Below are 20,364 nucleotides of genomic sequence, written 5' to 3'. Positions count from 1 at the left end.
TTCCACCTCCACGAATGAGATGTGTTGTTCATTATGTTGCCTTGAGGTAAATTGTAGTTTTCCTTGCTTTACCCTGGTCTTAACTTAATACCAGGTGTAAACAGGTCCTAAGTTTGTCGTTATACATTTTTTATTACTGGTAAGTTTCGTCAGGGCGTGAAGAAATATAGAGCTGAGTATCATCAGCATAACAGTGCAAACTAACGCTATGTTTCCTCATGATCTCTTCCAAGGGTAGCATGTACAGGGTGAAGAGCATAAAAACAGCCCATGGTCCAACCTTGTCAGCATGCTGATGGACTCCTGTGATGTTATGTGAGGCAGTAAGATGGGGTTGGAAACAAAAGTGCGACAAAACCACTGTCCAGCTCTTCTTGATGTTGATGGTGATAGTTGTCACCATATTCACAATGCTGCAGCTCCTTTCTGCAACAACCCTGAAAAGCTGTTCAGTGACCTGCATTCAGATTATCAATGGGCCTCAGACCAGGTTAGCTAATAACATTCAAATTCATTAATAAAACACTTTTCAGCCTACTACTGACTACAATGATTGCCTTTACACTAAACTATATTTTACCCTTAATTTTACTCATTAAAAGTTACAGTGTGTCACCAAGTACATGTGACCTTAGTGATCTTAACAAATGTGTTCCACATAACAAATGTGTTCCATTGTCTCTTTTTATCAGCTGACGTACCTCAGAGAGATATGTGAGTTCATGGGCATTCCTGGTTCAGCTCCCAAAAGGTTTGTTCAGCACCGCTGGCTATCGGCTTAAGATGTTGCCATTAGCACCCAGAGGTTGCTTCCTGCCTACAAGATCCTTTACTACGGCTTCATGGACAGAGAAGACTCTCTACAAGGACCCCCTGCAGCAGCTGTTTGCTGATTACAACGTAAGCGAAAAGGCACAGACACAGATTCGGTTCTTTCACGAAGACCTCAGCAAAAAAGGTAACTCATCACAGTTGTTATTCTTTGGTTCTGATTGTCTACCTGCACAATTGTAACCAAAGGATTTTCAAGAGCCCTTGATTTTATGTATTTATTTTCTTCAGGAATGACGCAGCTGGGAAAAGACCAGAAGAAGAGGGTGGTTCAGAAAGTGTGGCATGAAGCCTCCACAACTGAGCTGCACCTCAAGTGTTTATACAGGAGTGCTTCCAATCCTTAAAGAATATGTCATGGTGTTCCAGGTGAGTTACAGATTGAGTCCTCCACTGACAATTTGACTCAAATGAATGGTACATATCCCATCAAGCTTTTTATCTAATCAGAATGAGAAAAAATTCTGACATTTGGATTATGATGATAAAAATGTAACTGAATTTTGTGGTTGCTGGCCTCAAAAAAGAAATTATAGCAATCTCTTCTAATTACTTAGAACACTTTCTTTGTAGGACCTTAGACATGTTCTTTTATGCTTGTGCTTCTATATATTCTTTGTGTGAATTTATGTACATTAAACCACACCTTCATGTTATTTTCCTCACAGGGCAGTCAGACACTTATCCATAAACTTCACAACAAACAGCTGCAAGTTTTCACAAACTTCCTTGCCTGCTTTGTCCAGTCTGAACACCTGAATCCAGTGCCCAAAGCTCTGACTACTCTGGACTTTGATGGCAAACTGCTACCTGCGAGAGAAATGTATGTTGGACGAGACACGGATCGGTTCAGAGTGGCTCATCCACAACACCCTGTGAGTAACTGGAATGATTAATTTGGAGCCTCTGCTGTGTTTGTATAATTATATGTACACTAGTGTACAGACCCTTTACAAAAAATTAGAATATCATGGAAAAGTTTATTTATTTCCATAATTCCATTCAAAACGTTAAACTTCCATAGATTATAGATTCAGGGCCCACAACTTAAACGATTCCAAGTATTTAGTTGTTTATTTGTACATAATTTGGGCTTCCAGCTCATAAAACCCACGAAAACAGGATTTCAAAAAAATTGAATATTACATGAAATCACACAGTAATTACACAGTGATACCATGGTCATTGAACCAGGTTTTGGTTATTTTGGCAGTGTGGTCAGGTGCAAATCCTGCTGGAAAATGAAGGAAGCATGAAGTGCTCTGAAAATGTCCTGGTAGACGGCTGCGTTGACTGTGGATTTAATAAAGCACAGTGGACCAAAGTCCTCTTTTCTGATGAGAGCAAATTTTGCATCTCATTTGGAAACCAAGGTCCCAGAGTCTGGAGGAAGAATTAAGAGGCACGCAATCCAAGATGCTTGAAGTCCAGTGTGAAGTTTCCACAGTCTGTGTTGGTTTGGGGAGCCATGTCATCGACTGGTGTTGGTCCACTGTGCTGTCCACTCAACGCAGCCGTCTACCAGGACATTTTCAGAGCACTTCATGCTTCCTTCAGCAGACAAGCTTTATGGAGATGCTGACTTCATTTTCCAGCAGGATTTGCACCTGCCCACACTGCCAAAATAACCAAAACCTTGTAACAATATTAGCTCAAAGGGGAAATATTAATAATAATCCATAATTACCAATTATGATTAATTATTAATATTTGGGTCAGTTAATTAGATTAACTTTTAGGTAAGCCAAATTAATATTACAATCAATTAATCAGTTCCAACGAACTCTTTGATTATTCATTTATTCTAAGGAAAATGTATCTTTAAATATATAAAAATATATATAAAATAATTATTCCTTATGTACAGCCATTAGAGCATGTAACAAGATCAAAATCGTAAAAGGGACTTTGTATGCAAACAGAGGATCAGAAACCAAATGCATAATTGTGCACAAGTTTTATTAACTAAATCACAAACATAACTAAAATAAACAAACAAACATACGTATACATACATTCATACATACATACATGCATAGGTAAAGTGGTGAGTGTTATGGAACCGGAAGCAGGAAATAGAACTATGGAGCAAGATCTATTTTTGTATGAGAAGAACCATAAGCTTATCATTTTCAGAGTAAAAAAAAAGGGACGGATCTTGTGGTCAGTGACTTTTAAAGCGTGAGGATGGCACAACCTCTGGAGGTGCAAGAGCCAATGAGAAGATTTCCCTTTGGAGGGAAATTTTACGACCCTTTGTGTTCTAGCAGGACATTTGCAATGTGTACTTTCATTGGGTGTTTAAGAAAAGAATCTTCAAGATCCTTATAATTCTAATGTGTTACAAAGTTAGCAAAATGTAATGTAAATGAACAAATTGGGAATGCAGATTGGAGTTTATAGAGGCCAAACACGCCACACATCTGATTTTGGTAAACCATAGTATGCAACAAGGTCTGAAAGTCATGAGGTGGGAAGATTGGATACATGTCTACACATTTCTCAAGAGGTTATACATAGAATACTTGTGATTAATAGGGTTTATCTCTCCTTCTCAGCGAGAATTAAGTGAGAGTCCCGTTTTGGTTGTATAATCAAATATATATCAAAGTATATACATAATGGTACATAAGCCAGTAAATCATTCACACAGTTTCTTGGATGCATGTTCATTTATAGATCAGTTTGTCTACGATTAAATGAATGCAGGAGACTCTGTTCTGATATCTGTGGCTGAGTTAGTTACTTGTTAGCATTCCTAAGAGCCATAAAAACCATCCTATCTGATCGCAGCCATGGCAACCAGGGTAACGGAGATCTTCTTGCCCTGTTTTGGGGGCTGGGACACAGATTCCCCGAGTGAGTTCTAAATATCAGTTGTTAAACTATAACAAATATTCGTGTCTGACTTGTCTCAGTTGTTACAGATTCCCCCCTTTCGGTCGTTGTTGTCCCTCTCAAGGACAACCACGAACGACATTGAAAGTGCAGAAAGATCAGACACACCTCTGTCGTACAAGGCTGGAAGGCCATGGCGGCCTTTGGTTCCTGGTGTTTCCTGGAGCGGTGGTCGTTCCATCAGGTGATGTAGACAGTAGCCAAGTACAGGTATTTGAGTTGGTGCAGCAGGTGCCGCGGCAGCAGGTGCCTTGACAGGGTGTCACCTGTCATTCTGAAGTCAATTAGTTTCGGGGCAGGCGTTTGCTTGTGGTTGCAGGAAGTGGTTAGGGCTCTATGTAGCATAGAGAGGTTTTTGGGCCGACTTAGTGCTGGTGGCAGGAGGACAGAAAGTAGTTGCTAACCTCTCAGTCACAAGAAGTCTGAAGGATTGAAGTGTTGCTCCGTCCTTATGGCGGTGCTAATGTGAGCTTGCCTAAGCTGGGGTAGGCAAGGAGTTGGATGCTTGTACTTTACAGGACTCCTCTGGTGAGTCCTGTTCAGGGAGCTAGTTTGTGTGTGTCAGCAGCTCCTGTAGCTCTGCGTCCGATGCATCCAGCTGTCCTTGTGGAGGAGGATGTTGTCGTTGACAGCCGTTGGTCATCATGTGGTGTTTGCAGGTGGAGGGTGCTGTCCTCCATGGCTTCTCCAAGGGGCTTTGCTGGTACCTGGGTTGTTGCCATGGTGACAGTTCTGCGCTGGTGCTGGGCATGCTTAGTCCAGCTGCGTTGAATCTGGTTTGAAACTCAAGTCTCTAGCTGGTGTGTGAGGCTTTGAGCACAGGTCCGCTCCTTGCGGGACGCTGTGATCTTTATTTAAGGTTGTGTACCTTCTGTTTCACACCCATAAGGTGGGGTAAGGAGATGATACTCTTGATCAGCCTGGTGAGGCTATAACTCTGGCTTGGGTCAGGGGTCGTTGTTCCTCTTCTCTCAAGGTGCAGTTACGTTTGGTTCTGGTGCTGTAGGATGTCAGCAGCCTGGGTGGAACAGTGTTCCTCACGATGGCTTGTCAGTCCTTTTGGTCTCCTGTCTGGTTAGGGTCAGGGTAAACAGAGGATCTGTGGCATTTTGGCACACTAGGGGTGAGAGACTAATGCATGACCCTAAAGAGTTCAGAGCTAAGGTTTGATTGGTTAGCTAGGTATGTAGCATAAAGCTAGGTGTTTATGTGTAGCTTGTCAAGTGTGTCTTGTATCCTTATCATCTGAGCTGTGGGTGTTAGGCTAAGACTTATTTTCTGGAAAGGGCATAAGCCGAGAGGAATAAATGACTTAAGATGGTTCTTATGGCTAAATTATTTCTCTGGACTTAACTGGTGGTTCACAACGGGCTTGACAAAGTGAAGGATAGGAGGAAAAGGACAGTTTTCCTATTCAGATTATGCTTATTATAATTTATCAATCATCAGAACTATAGTTATGCCCTAGTAATCGTTGAGTTTACTTGTGTTGCAGGGTCATAAAAATGAGTGCACTTGTTGAAAATAAACAAAACCACAAATAAAGGTGTCTCTGGTTCCATTCTGGGCCCTATGGGAACTGAAACCACATTAGAACAAAAGGGGAATGTAAATAAATCAAATCAATTAAAGAATAGACAAGTGAAAAGCGGACAGCTATTATTCTTAAAGTAAAATAAAAATAAAAAAGGGCTTAAATAAGTGATCAAACAGCAGGAATGATCTGAAATTGGGAATAATCAATAGCCTGAGTGGCTAAACTTTTGATGTGCTTGGACCAGACTCCATAGTGGGTCACAGCTGCTGTGTGTTCAAGACACACGATCCCTGTGGGTGTGTTCTTACAAAAGTTTAGTCAACATGCTGATGAAAATCCTCATTACTTATAAGAATTCTTCTCTAGCTACACAGTTTACATGTAATTAAATTTAGATTTAGATAGCAAATTTTATCCGACAGCACTCAGCAAGGACTACCTCTAAACTACTGGCGGTAAAATTCAGCTGGGAAGAATTGGAAGTAAGGAAAGAGAAAGTGAGAGAGCAGAACCCTAACTGGGGCTAGAGGAAAAGTACGTTAGATCACTTTGCACTGTGCACAGTAGGGCTGCACGATTTTGAGAAAAAACCTAATTGCGGTTTTTCTGACAAATATTGCGATTGCGGTGCGATTTTCGATTTTTTTGGTTTTATTTATTTTAAAGCTTAAAACTGTACTTTTTATGTAATTTATGTAATAAATATAACCTTATTGTAAAGTGTTACTGATTAGTTATACACCGATTCAGACGTCTCCTGAGTTCACTGTTGGAAAGATCAGTTGTTTTAACCATTCATTAAAATGAATCGGTTCAAAGGAGTCATTAGTTCGCGAATTGGACGTGTCATGCGCGTTGTGTGATTATCCCAGCAGTTAGGACATGGACATCCAAGATTTCTGTCAACACAGAAAACATTTCATCACTGGATATTTTTTTCGTTTAATTAAAGAGTTTTTTTTTTTTTGTCAGTTAAATGTCCGGAACGCTTTTGAGTTCAATTTATTTAGCACAATTCACACCCAGCGGTAATTCAGGGGGAAAAAAAATCTCCGAATGATCCACATGAAACTTTGGTCTTCCGACCTTTTACCACCGTGTCGATTTATTTTGTGCGAGGGAGAGAGAGCAAGACAGCGCTTAGTTTGGAGACTGTGAAGTCTTGTTTACTTTCGCCAGGCTCCGAAGAGAGAGAAAGAGAGAGAGAGAATGCGACCGGCTCTCTCTCTGCTCGTTCTGTTAAACATGCGCCCTGTCACTCACAAGCGCAGCAGTTCATCTACATTACTCACCGATCAAATAATACTTTGGCGGGACAAAAATTCACTTTGGCGGGCGCTAAAACAAGTTCAATGCAGAAAATTCATGCGTGAATTTAACTTAGTAGGCTACATGACCATGCACTCGCACAAATGCGACCACATAAAATTTTAACTCGCACATTCTCAAAAAATGGTCGCATATTTCGGCCATTTCTGCGCAGTTACAAGCTTTTTCTATAGGAGGATCTTTGTTGACATCTTTGTACGCATGCGCGAGTGGTTGTGTGGCAACAAATCAAACAGTATTGCGGGCTGTAAAGACGCGACGAGCACTTTCAAGAGAGTTAGCGGGCAAAATCCACAATATATAAGCACTTTAACATCTGAAGACCGGAGGAGGTTTGGAGAGAAGCTCAAAATTTGTATTGGTGACAAAATCGAAGTTATTCAAAGCCCATATGAGATCTCCGCTGACTGTGCGTGCAACTCCCCAAACAGACGAGGCATTTATACTTGACGCAACTGTTTTGTTTTAGACTGAACACCAGACCATACAACTGATTTAGACGCGCAAACTGGGTGATGATGAGATGTACTAATATCCGTCTGCTCGGGCAGATTCGGCTCAAAGTCGTGCATCTGCGGAGGCGCGCGCTCTGTAAAGCCGAATCTGCCCGAGCAGACGGATATTAGTTTTTTTTTTATTACCTTCGCGCTCATGCGGACGCGTCGAGTATAAACAAGGTTTTACAGCTTAGCCACTTGTTTTTTTCATATTTTTTTGCAAGTGGAAGATCTTGGTTTACATTTGGACTTGGATGTGATCTGCTTGAAAAGGCTGGTGACCACTGCATAACGCAAACCCAGTCAAACGTTTGACTGCAGTATCTTCTATTCTATGCGCCTTATAACCCGGTTGCGCCATATGAAAACCGTTATAAAATAGGCCATTCATTGAAGGTGCTCCTCTGCTTATAGTGCGGAAAATACGGTAGTCTGGGTGCTGTGGATCGCGGTTTGGGACACCTGAATCAGAACGCGAAAACATATGACTCGGTTGATTTGACTCAGTTTTATTATTTTTTTATTTTATTCAATCTTCTATAAATACATAGTCACTAAGACTTAGACCTACCATGAACAAAATGAGCCTCACAAACTCGATCAGTAACGTTAGGAATCCAGGCTTCAGAGCGTCCAGGTTAATTGCACGCAACCATTTATTTCGTTTTTCGCGATCCTTTTCGGAGGGAATTCGAAAAAAACTTTTTATCAGGCCCCCAACGAGCCGTACAATCGACCACACAGCAAGAGTGAACCATCATCTTCTCTAAATCCTCCTCCAAACGTGCAAAACAATCAAATTACAGGTATCTAGCGGTGTTTCCTGCCACACGATTCCCGTGATGCAACGCGGCAAACATAAACAATGACGTCACAAAAGATCCGCCTATTGGCACAATTCGAGGTAGCCTACACGTTGTGTGTTAGCTGCTTTGCTGCTGACAGAAATACGGTGCACTGCATACAACCTTGTAACTTTCCATTGCCATTTCTAATTGGCCAGCAAGCCAGGAACGCGAGATTCGACCATTTTGATTGGCTAATAGGTTTGTCACTCAAATGTCAGAGGTGGGGGAAAAAACCTCAGACTCCTGAGGTTAGGTTATTGCGGGAGTTAAAACCTCAATGTCGATGCGATAAAGGTTAATCGTGCAGCCCTAGTGCACAGCACAAGCTGTAGTTAAAGGCTTCAAGTAAATGATGCTAACCGCTAACTCTAGCAGTTATTATTTAGCTTAGCCTAAGCTGAGTTGACGCTAGGTTAGGTTAGCTTAACTATCTAGGCTGGTTTGTTTACAATATGACGTCACAAGTTTGCACTTCCTGTGACAGGTCATTGTCATGGGAACCATATCAGAGCGACTCAACAGTCTATGAAGAATGTCTGCACATTTGAATTGAGTCATACATGTTTAAACAAGTTAAAATGTGGCGCCTATACTTTGAGTCTTTCCAAAACTTGATGTTACATTCAGTAAAATGCAAATGTGGTTTGGCATTTGAAACTTTTACTCGTGTAACGCTTCTCTTTACTTTAAACAACTTCTTCTACTTGCTTAAAAAGTAAGGAAACGGGTTTGATGTAAGTTAAAGCTTGTCTAAGCATACAAGGTTACGTCCATCTCGTGCATAAATATTGACTTTCAGCGGGTGAAACAATTTTGATCACTAGGTAGCTCTGCTTGTAGATGCAGCCCAAAATTTAGATAAATTACATCAATCTAACAATAATTTGTAAGGCCTTTACATTGTAGACAGGAGGGGGCATCACCCAAGTCTACGTGTATATAACACTGTACTGAGATTTCTTCGTCCGAACAGATTAAACAGTGCTGCACTTTGGATTTCTCCGATCAAGCAGAATAATAAATACCGATATAGCATGCCGCTGAGTTGAGCTTCCTTTGTCAAACAGACTTACGCTTTAATGCTGAAATTACCGATACTAGTTAAAAATCTAAGACTTTTTATTCTTAGTAGAGATGTCAATTCCAGCTATCGTTTTATCTGCACTTAACCCTCTGAGGTCTGAGCTGTTTTCTGGGCCCTGGAGGTGTTCTGACATGCTCTGACATTTCTGGTTATTTCTGTTTCTTGTTACATTTTCATGGCTAAAGTCTAATTACACTGTATTCAGCACAAACTCTGCTACAATAATATATCAACAGCATGTATGTAAAAAATTGTAGTTTTGAGATAATGACATTTATGCGTGGTTTGTGAAAATACAAAAAAAATTCTCACTGAAATAAGGCCATGAAACCCATACTGATTATTTCTTCACAAGACTTTTGAAAATTGTATCACGTAGCCTAGAATATTTGCTCTAAAACAATGTGAAAATCACCCTGACTGCTCATTCAGATAAGACAATATATTGATTTAAAAATTTTACAACGTGTTTTGTGTGAATAAGCCTTATGCGAGAGCTCATTAATATGTAAGCTTTTCTCACCTGAGAAAGACAAAGACCCTCCCCTAACGGCCCTATTAGGAGCTATCAGGCCCCTATCATTCTGAGCAACCTTGCACAATACTGTAAATGAGGAGATTTAAAAAATAATGGCTTTTAAATTGTTTGGATTTATTTACAACACAGCATCGTCCAAAGATACACAACAAGTGCCAAAAAGCTCTTATTGAAAACAATGATCCAAAGACAGAGACCTTTGTGCCATTCCTAAAAACATTGTACATACCTTTAATTTCCAAGGTGTTTGATTTTCACTTTACCTTGTTCATGTTCCAGAGACTCATGTGAATGTTGAATTCAGCAGTCCTCAGTGTCATCTGGGCCCTGAAAAAAAAAGTGAACATACTGATATCAAGAGAAAGGCCTGCACGATTTTGGGAATAAATTTTAGATTTTTCTGGTTAAAATAGCTTTTTAAAATTCACAGAATACACACACACACACACACACACACACACACACACACACACACACACACACAATGTTTCCAACAAGATATAATGAACAGTGAACACCAGGTTTGTTGTGCCTTGTAGGCATAAGCTATGCGCAGTGCTGGATAAAATAATAATAACCCATAACAGTATAAATCTTCCAAAAGATTTCAGTAACAACTAAGCTAGAGAAAAATATATTGATTATCATGTTACTTCAAATGTTTCCATTCGTTATGACGATATGAAATGAGATAATAGTAAAAACATGAAGCTGTTTGCTTTTCAAACGCGATCGCGATCCAAAATATGATGATACATTCAAATGCGATCACGATCCAAAATAAGATACATTCAAACGCGATCGCGCTCAAATATAAAACAGTATGGTTACCATATACATATCTACGTTTGAGCAGATATCCACAAACACAGTAACAGTAAACATGGGTCTAAATATTATAATATTCACCATATATCTAGCAACAGTTCAACTGCAATGTGAAATTTATGCAACAATAGCAAACTAATATGTAAGAATTTCTTACCTTATCTTTCTTGTCTTCAAATCACGTTCTTCTTCTTCTGATGTAAGTAAGCTCAGGCACGTCTTTCAAACTCGACGAAAAGTGAAGTGAAGTGTTTTGTTGTTGAGGTAATGAGCGCGATCGCGTTCCATGTGGAGATTTGCACGTGAACGTCTTTTGCGCGAGTGGGCGTGGTAAATTAAAAAATAATTAGGAAGCGTTTGAGAAGCTGGACATCTTGTTGGTTTTATACAAATTACTTAAACAGAGAATATTTGTTTTCGTTTTGAATCCGATCATTTAAAAGTACACACTTAAATGTTTATAAAGGTGTATGGCTCATAAATGTGTGACAAGTATTCGCTGAGTTTGGTTTCAGTTTATAGACGTGCTCAAGAAAAAAAAGTTCACCGCGACGGAGAGGCAGAACGCACACACTGTTTATTTTCTTTATTTTACAAAAGCACAATGTTTTGATTTGATTGGAAGTGGACACATACAAAAGTAGAAATATCACAGATTCTTTTTTTATATTTCTTTTTTCTGTATGACCATAAATGACGGAGAAATTTAAGTTTATAGTGCTACAATGTGGGGAAAATGCAGCAAAACGCGCCGGCGCGTTTGTCGACCTCAGAGGGTTAAACAAGCCAGTAACTAGTGATCAAAATGCATATCGCATGTTGTGTCCTATTTGTATCGGAATGATCAACTGCACACTTTTAGGATAACAGTAGTTATCGAAGGGAAGCAGTTATCTGGCGTCAGGGTGACGCATGCCCTATTTAAAGTTAGTATGTCATGTGACAAGTCATTGTCATGTAAACTAATATGCAGCAGTGCCAATTTCAACCAGAAGGTGGCAAATGTCTGTATGGTTGAAAGCAGTGCATAGTCTGTTGGCACGTGGGGCTTACGTATGCATTCAGGATTTTCTTTAAGTCAGTAAAATTCTAATTTTACTAATGCAGCTTCTGTTGAAGATTTTATTATTTAGAAAATAAGTAATTTAACTGTTTTTTTTGTACACTATTATTTCCTTGTCTGTGGGTGACTTTGGCTGACTTTGGAACCTGAGAGCACAAGGTGTTGTCACAGCAGAAAATTCTATTTCAGTAATGTCACATGGTACAAAACTATTTCTCAAAATACCTATAGAATGTATTACCATGTTTGGGACAAGGAGAGGGTATATACGTTTGCTGGGCAATTTTTCTGGAGGGTCTTGTCTGCAGAGGGACACTCGGCTTTGTTTGTTAATAAAGTCTAATTTTTTCTGATGTCAAATATCTCTGAAGTCATTCCCCTGAAAAGAATTAAACCACAACAAATGGCGACCACGAAGGGACGTGGCTTAGGAGCTGAAGGAGCCACAAAGGGATCGCTGGTGACTGACACAGACAACAGTGGCCGCTGTACTTTGAGGTGAGCAGTTTTTGCTTTTGAATAAGGTGTGTGTAAGTCACCAGTGGCCCGGATGTGGTAAGAAAAGCTTCTCCAAATTTAAAGAACTTAAAAAGTGAAAAAGAGTGTTTGATATCAGACAAATTGCATGCATTGTCTTTGTAGATGTCAAGTAGTTGGTAAAAGCGCGAGGGAGCTCCCAAAAGTGTTTGTCAGTGCTTGTTTAATCCTGAGTGGATTCTATAACTACTGGTGATGCTGATTTAGCGCAAAGAGTTTTGACGTACGTACGTAAGGTTCTGTGTTTGTTCATCAAGAGGGCCTTGAAGGATGATGAGCAAAAAGCATGCACACAGAGGGTTTGAATTCACTGATAAGGATATCAGTTAAGTTTTGTGTTACTTGTCAAGAGGGCCTTGAGGATGACAAGCGTACTGATATAAGGATATCAGTTATTGATGTGTAATACCTGTAAGTGGGCATTGATTGATACAGGTGTAGTTTAGCTTATAGCCTATAGATGGTTGATCTGCAGACATTTGTAAGAGGGCCTTGAAGGATACAAATGAGCATGATTGCAGATAAAGTCAATTTCCGGGTACCTTATTAATCTAATAAGAGTCTGCTCAGGGGAATTAAGGTCTTATTTCACTCTGTTGTGTTGAGGAAGTGAATCACAGAGGTTTATGGAATAGGATAGTTAAAAGTGTCACTGTGTTGATGAGTGAATATTTTAATGTATTGTTCAGATCTGACAGGGAGTACAGAATAGTGTGTGTGTGTGTAAGTGTTTATGGGATCCTGTGTCTTGTGTGACTGTGCCTATGGTTGAAAATAAGTGACCTCTGACCCTGGTTGCTTGGAGGGACAGAGTATGTGTGACTGACCTGTGAATGAAGGGACTGAAATGGTGTGTATTAGAAAAAGAAAGAAAGAAAAGTAAGGGAAAACAATTGTTTCAAGATATTAGCTTAGCAGAATATAGTAGTATAAAATAAGTTAAAATAATAAGATATATATTTAATCAATAAATGTAATGATGAATATTAATAGATGAATATAAATAAGATTGCACGTGCTTAATATATTATATATTATATCTGAAGACGTCTAAAATTTGTATCTCATTATCCCTGAAGACAGAGTGGAAAAAGTATTCCATTGCAGATTAATAAGTTTGTGTAAAGAGAAAAATAACTGGTGCAGTGTGCTGAGGGTTAGCAAGATTGAGTGACCAAGTTTCAAAAGTCAAAAATACTTTACAGAAGTTGATGAGAGTAAAAAATAAGAGGAATTCCTTGATGTTTGTTGAGAAACATACTAGATTATTGTGAACACAGCATGCAAATATAGAAGAAAGATTGAAGTCTGATTTTATGATAGGGAAAATTATTTAACTGAATTATTCTCAGATCAACAGAGTTACATTATTGCTGATATAGAAAAACAGAACTAGCTTGCTTTTTCTTGCAATGAAGAACTGCTTATTAATAGAATGAGGGAAATGCTATGGTCAACCAGTGAGATTTTTATATAAAAGAAATAGTGAAAAGATGCAGGTTAAAAAAGTGGCATGTAGATAAAGAGCTAATAGCTTATATGTAAAAGTTCAATTTGATTCATGCAGATCTCTGAGTATTCAAATTACAGATTGCTTCTGTGTCCTGTGGAAGCAACAAGAGGGCAAAGGGCAAAGACATGAATGCAGAGACACTGACGCAGAGAAGAAGAGAGTGGGTGAGGGGTTCTCAGCTCCCCTCCTGAAGTTCAAAAAGACCCAAAAAGACTGAGTTAATGGAAAGACTGGAAAAGGTGAATCTTTCACTTGAGACTTTTCCTAAAGACAAAGACAAATCCTGAGATGCAAAACTGTTACAGGATTGATCAAAATCCCAAACTGAGAAGAGACAGAGAAGCAGCAGAGCCTATATTCCACTCTGCAATGGCCATTGAGTGACAGCAAGGCTGAAAAACATGTCAACGAACACTGATCTAAAAACAGAAGAACTGACCCTTACGGCACCACAGGTGTGACAAAACTAATGAACACTCTAGAGACTGCTTCAAATTTAGTTCATTATTATATTAACTTAATTCATTCTGATTATTCACTGGTCTCATGGCAATTCTTTATATTCTCTGCTAAACTAACCCTCTCTGCTCTTTCAATAGGTACAAGTCCAGCTCTATAAGAAAAAGAAATACAGAGAAATGGGTGCCGAACTCACCAGATAGTTAAAACTGAGGCTGGATTTGGTGTAGTGAGGGCTATTAAATTAGACTATAGGGCTAAAAGCATGATAGAATTATTCTTTGGCAAAGAAAAAGATAGACACAATATGTCAAAGAATTATTATTTTTGCTTGCAAAACAATGATACTGGTCACTCCATCTTGTTTTAATATTTTTTATAGAGATAAATTGGAGAAGGATAAATAACTCCAAAAGTCCAAAAATATGAAATTAAAAATGCTGTCAAAACTGGGATAATGAGATGGAAATGTTATTGGCCATGGATCCAAGATTAGGCAGAGATCTCCAATTTTATTCTTAAAGAAGCTCATGAGCAAAAACAAAAAGAATATGAAAAAGTAGACCAAACAAATGACAAAATGCATTTGAGAAATTACAATTGGCTGTCTTACTCTCAACTGCACCATACTAAGGCCTATTATTCTGAAATATTTAATCTATTAGAGTTTGGGGAAAAACAAGAAAAAAGGGATTATAACAACAGTAGTAAACTAAGCATTAAGATAACTGACAATTCTGAATAGTGTTTGAATAGCTGTTGTGACGTTGTCTGTCAGACCTTTGGAATTCCACAGCTAAATTTGTAAGTTCCGCATTTAGAGCACAACCTGCGGAAGAAGAATGTGTGATGGCCGATGAGTGACTGATTATGAATGAATGAGTGTACACTAAGGCAATCAATTATTTTGCCTACAGCTGTATCTAAATTTCATATGTGGGCCCACAGGGCATATTCTGCCCAATAAAATAATGACCATGGATGGATTTGTTTAAAATCCGGGTCGAAACTGTAGTAACAATGGAAAAAGAAAATGGGAAAAAATTGTAAAAGAAAACAAAACAGTACTACATTTTGCGCAGCGCCTAATAAATCTAACTTTCTTTTCAGAATATCATGAAGGAGCTTAACACATCTGACTTTCTTTTCAGAATATCATGAAGGAGCTGACGTTTTGTCAAACGACTGAAATATTGTCTTGTAACTTTTGTCTTTTAGCAAAGTGGGTTGAGTGTTGTCCAAGATGCCTGATAATTAGTATGCTGATAGTGGGACTCAAAACAAAGAGATAGCTGAGCTGAATTGACTAATTGTAAAAAATAATATAGGGGTAAAGCCCTACTGTTAATGAGCAGAAATCACACAAAAGAGGCCAGAACACCACTCAGCCCACATGATCATTTTACAGATGACACCAAGAAGGACAATGGGCCAGATGAGCAAATGATTTAAATTGTTGTTGTCACTAACAGAACTAACAGAAATAATGAAGGTTTCATTCACAGATGAGAACAGTTAAATTCCAGGAAGGTTTCTGGGACGATTCAAACAAAAAGAACCAGTGACTGTGCTTTGTCATCTCAGAAGAAGCTTGAACATTGATCAGCAAGTGACATTTGAGTCCATGGTTCTCAACTTAAAATACACCAAACGACTCCAGGAAACCCCCACAACAGCGAGTGAGGGTTCAAGGACATGCTGGCAATGACCTTCCCTTGCCAGTGAGAGAAAAGGAAAAAGCCAATTGCAACAACTCACAATGACCATCATGAATGGAAAAAAGGACAAATGACCAGAAACACATGAATGAAAAGTTGCAGAATGTGGAAACATACAAGGAGTTGTGCAAAGAAGAGAGAATCAACAGAGATGAGTACAAGTTCAAACAATAGTCAACATCAACCAAACTGTCTTTAAATGTAATGTTAAAGCCATTGAATATACTAGAAGCAACTTAATAATAACCCCAGAAAGGAAAATATTGAATTAAAGAATATATCAAAAACAATGTAAACGATAATGAAAAATCAGAAAACAAATGAAAATAATGAATGATAAGCGATTAATTCAAGTAACTGTCATAGCACAGTGAGAATTAAGACAAGTCATGAAGGAAAATACAAATCGACCTATATAACATTTTAAAATAAATCATAATGGGTACTAGTGTCAATAAAGGGGTATAAGTAATTAATTTAAGACTACAGTTGAAAATTAAAGAAAGATTAACACTGGCTATTAACAGATATTTGATTTCATTTATGATTTGAATTATTATTTGATTCAATATGCTATTTGACTAATTAAATGTATTTTAAATGGTGCTAATAGAACGACCACCTCAGATGGAAATTGTTCAAATTCAATAACAAACAAATTGTTATAGCATATAGACTATTCAATACCATGTAGATTATTGCCTTATGAACAATCTATATGGTGGTACCAGAGGGGGGTAAGAATGACAGGTTATTGCACAAAAACATACTTTTGAATATTCTCAAACCAGATGCACAGGTATTCACCTGTGCAAGGGGGGAGGGATTAAAAGAATAAGGAAGGACAATAATTAAAAGGCTAAATTAAGAATAAGGAAAAAGAATAAGGAAAATTAATAAGGAAGGACAATAATTAAAAGGCTAAATTAAGAATAAGGAAAAAGAATAAGGAAAATTAAATAAAAGGCATTTTTTGCAATTTTTGACTGTATACAAGAGAAATTTGCGACAAAAATAAAGGTAGGAAAGGAACAGTGACAAAAATAGGCCATATATCAGTACCAGAAGGACTAATAAAACTCTTGGTAATGGATCATATGAACAAGATAGAGATGGGTAAAGGCAATGAGATCAACAGAGGAGGGTCAAGAGAAGTAATTAAATTTAAGACCAAAGAATTATTCCTTAGATTTGAAATTCTATCAGAAATAAGTTTAGATAATGGTTTAGCAGTCATTCTAGAAAAATTGAAATTAACATTAATTGTATGCAGAAACTTAAATTACAGAAAGGAAGTTTTAACAATAATTAAGTTATAATGCTTTATGTTTGAAAAGGTTAAGGAAAAAACTTAGATATACAGAAAAAGAAATGACCGTACAATGAATATGTAAGAGTATAAAAAGTTATTTTCGAGAGTTATTTTTTCTAATTGTCTAATGAGGTTATTGAATTACTTTTATGAAGTAAATGTAACATTGCTCTTGAAGCTTTCTTAGTTTGAGTGATTACATGTGACATAATTAAGTTAATTCATGATAGTTCATTTAGAAATTAGTAGAAAGGAAGAAAAGGTATTCAGTTAAGGTATGCTTGAACTGAGGAGCTATAATGAGAAAGAGCTGCAACGCGTGAGATTAAACATTTTAAAATGGTATTTATTGTTAAATTTGGTAATAAAGTAGACAGAATTTGAAATGTAAAACGTTATAACGAAGAAAATTGTGATTTAATGTAGCTGCACTACAGTGTTATGGTTGTTCATCAACTAAAACATGACTGACTAAAAGATTGATTCTTCAAATTTAAGAATTGATATTCCTTCATAAAAATAAGAAGGGAATAAAAATGAGGAAAAGTTATTTTTACCCAGCCCTATTTTATATCGAAATTCATATGGAATATACGGGGAAAAAACGCAAACTGAATCATTTATTCTATTATAAACGAAGAAAATTGTGATTTAATGTAGCTGCACTACAGTGTTATGGTTGTTCATCAACTAAAACATGACTGACTAAAAGATTGATTCTTCAAATTTAAGAATTGATATTCCTTCATAAAAATAAGAAGGGAATAAAAATGAGGAAAAGTTATTTTTACCCAGCCCTATTTTATATCGAAATTCATATGGAATATACGGGGAAAAAACGCAAACTGAATCATTTATTCTATTATAATCAGCAGAGATTTATTATAATGATTTGACTTTATAATAATGAAAACAATTACATAAAAAAAGTAGAATGACTTTACAATTGAATAAAAAAAAAAGTTAAGGAAAGCTTGATTAAAAAAAATTAGAAATGTTTTTTGGAGTTGAAATATTAAAAGAGGGTTATTATTCAGTTGTGTACTTCCCATATTAAGAAGACAATGAAAACTAATTTGAGAGGGCAAATAAATCATATATTATTAAGATTGAGCTTATAAACCAAATTAAGATTTACAATCATTGGACGTTGATTGAAGTACCTCGAATAAGGATGAAGAAGAAAATGAATAAGCCAGATCCTGAGTGTCTGGGTCGAAGAGGATATCTACACCGCAAGTGAACTCTTAACTGTATAAGGGATTTTTGTGTTTGACATGTTCTACATAACTGTGACAATAAGACAATGCTGAACCAATTTCATCCACACACTTGTAACAATGTTTGATTTTTGATTAGGGAGGATTCGAGTCTTTTACTTTCTCCATTGAAAAAGAAAAAACAACTGAAAGAAAGAAAATGTATGGAGAAAGATGTTTGGCTCGATTGCTCCTCCGGAGTATGGTGGCATAATTTCAGTCATTGAAAATAAGAATGAGTGACTTAATTTAGTCACTAAGGTAGTATAACTGAGGGGACTGGATTTTGAAACTACACTCTGGAAAGGATAGCGAATGTGGGGCTTAAATAAGCCCCAGAGGAGGGAATGTTGAAGATTTTATTATTTAGAAAATAAGTAATTTAACTGTTTTTTTTGTACACTATTATTTCCTTGTCTGTGGGTGACTTTGGCTGACTTTGGAACCTGAGAGCACAAGGTGTTGTCACAGCAGAAAATTCTATTTCAGTAATGTCACATGGTACAAAACTATTTCTCAAAATACCTATAGAATGTATTACCATGTTTGGGACAAGGAGAGGGTATATACGTTTGCTGGGCAATTTTTCTGGAGGGTCTTGTCTGCAGAGGGACACTCGGCTTTGTTTGTTAATAAAGTCTAATTTTTTCTGATGTCAAATATCTCTGAAGTCATTCCCCTGAAAAGAATTAAACCACAACACTTCCTGCTTCATTTGATCACACATTTTCATCTGCTTTAAAAGTTCTATGTCCTATGCTGACTATGAACTTTGTAGCAGAGTCTTGCATTGTGGTCAGGCGGTGTGCCTTCTGGTTTGTTTGCAGTTCAGAGTCACTGGGGTCTTAGGAACCCTTTCTGACGTGGCCTTGTGTTAAAGGCCTTCTGCATCAAGTCACACATCGTTGAGTGGGCATTGCCTGGGGTGGCCAAAAATGGTGACAAACTGGTATTGGAAGAAATGGTTCTTGGAGCTGGTGTTTTCCTCTGTCACATGTTTGTTGCATGCTCCAGGGTAAGCTCGTTCGGAGTCTGTGGTAGTAGCACAGGCACTTTTAGGTCTGTTTGGTGTCTGGGCAGTGCCCAGTCTGCATTCAGACTCTTAAGTCTGAGAATCCTTTTATGATGGCTTGTTCCAGCTGCTGGTGGTGCCACAGCCAAAGCCAGAATGCGGTGCCACTCTGGGCTGGATGTGATCCAGGGCAGATGGAGTCTGTCTTGGTGTGTCACACCGGTCGAAGACTGCAGGTGAAAATCAATGTCTCATAGATTGGCAGGGATGTTTCTGACCATTCGCTTGGGATCTTGGAGTATCACTTCACGTGTCGTTTCAGGGTTTGTCTGAATTAAACCTTTTACTCTGCGCCTGCAGAGGCTCTCAGGACACTGGTGGGTGACTGTCGAGCCGAGGGTTTGACTCCTCCCCCCTTTGTGCAGGGCTGGGGAGCTTACGTGGATGATGTGAAGTTTAGCAGGATACATCTTTCTTGCGGGGTCCGTTTGCAGGTGGTTGGACTGTTTCAGTTCTGTTCAGGACCACATTGCGTTTGTCTATAATGTTGCAGCATTGCTGAGTCAGTGTTTGGACTTCAGCTCTCGCTGGACACTGATGGCTTTAGTGTCTCTCTTTGAGCTCAACCAGTTCTTTAAGTTCTTTGATGGAAAGTTCTGTACCCGTCTGTTGACAGGTTCTCAGCAGCTGTCAGCCGTCTGAAGACTGGTGAACTCTTTCCTGTGCCCACTGACACTGAGCAGGGTTCGTTCTCTGTGGAATTCTGTGGCTGGCAGCGTTAGTTCATTTACCTCCTGTTTGAGGCCTATGGGAACGTGGTCAAGGAGAAAATGATGCTGGTCCTCTCTTGGTGGCTCAGGCTGGGTGTCAGACGTCCGCTTTCGTTGTCATCTAACGGTTCCCTTCTCTGCCTCGGCAGGTCGTTGTCTGCTTCGGGCTGAAGGATGTCGAGGATGCTGCTCTGCCGGGTCTCCAGGTGGTTCTGGTGGGTGGCAGGGCTGGATGTCTGAGGCCTACTGGCATACTTGTGGGAACACAAGAGAGGAGTGGCAAAGGCAAATGCAAGTTTCTACAGAGGTGGTAAGCTCTGTGGGAGAACAG

This window comes from Scardinius erythrophthalmus (assembly GCF_964197995.2).
Source record: "Scardinius erythrophthalmus genome assembly, chromosome: 9".
In the NCBI taxonomy this organism is placed as follows: domain Eukaryota; kingdom Metazoa; phylum Chordata; class Actinopteri; order Cypriniformes; family Leuciscidae; genus Scardinius; species Scardinius erythrophthalmus.
This window is presented reverse-complemented; position numbering follows the sequence as displayed.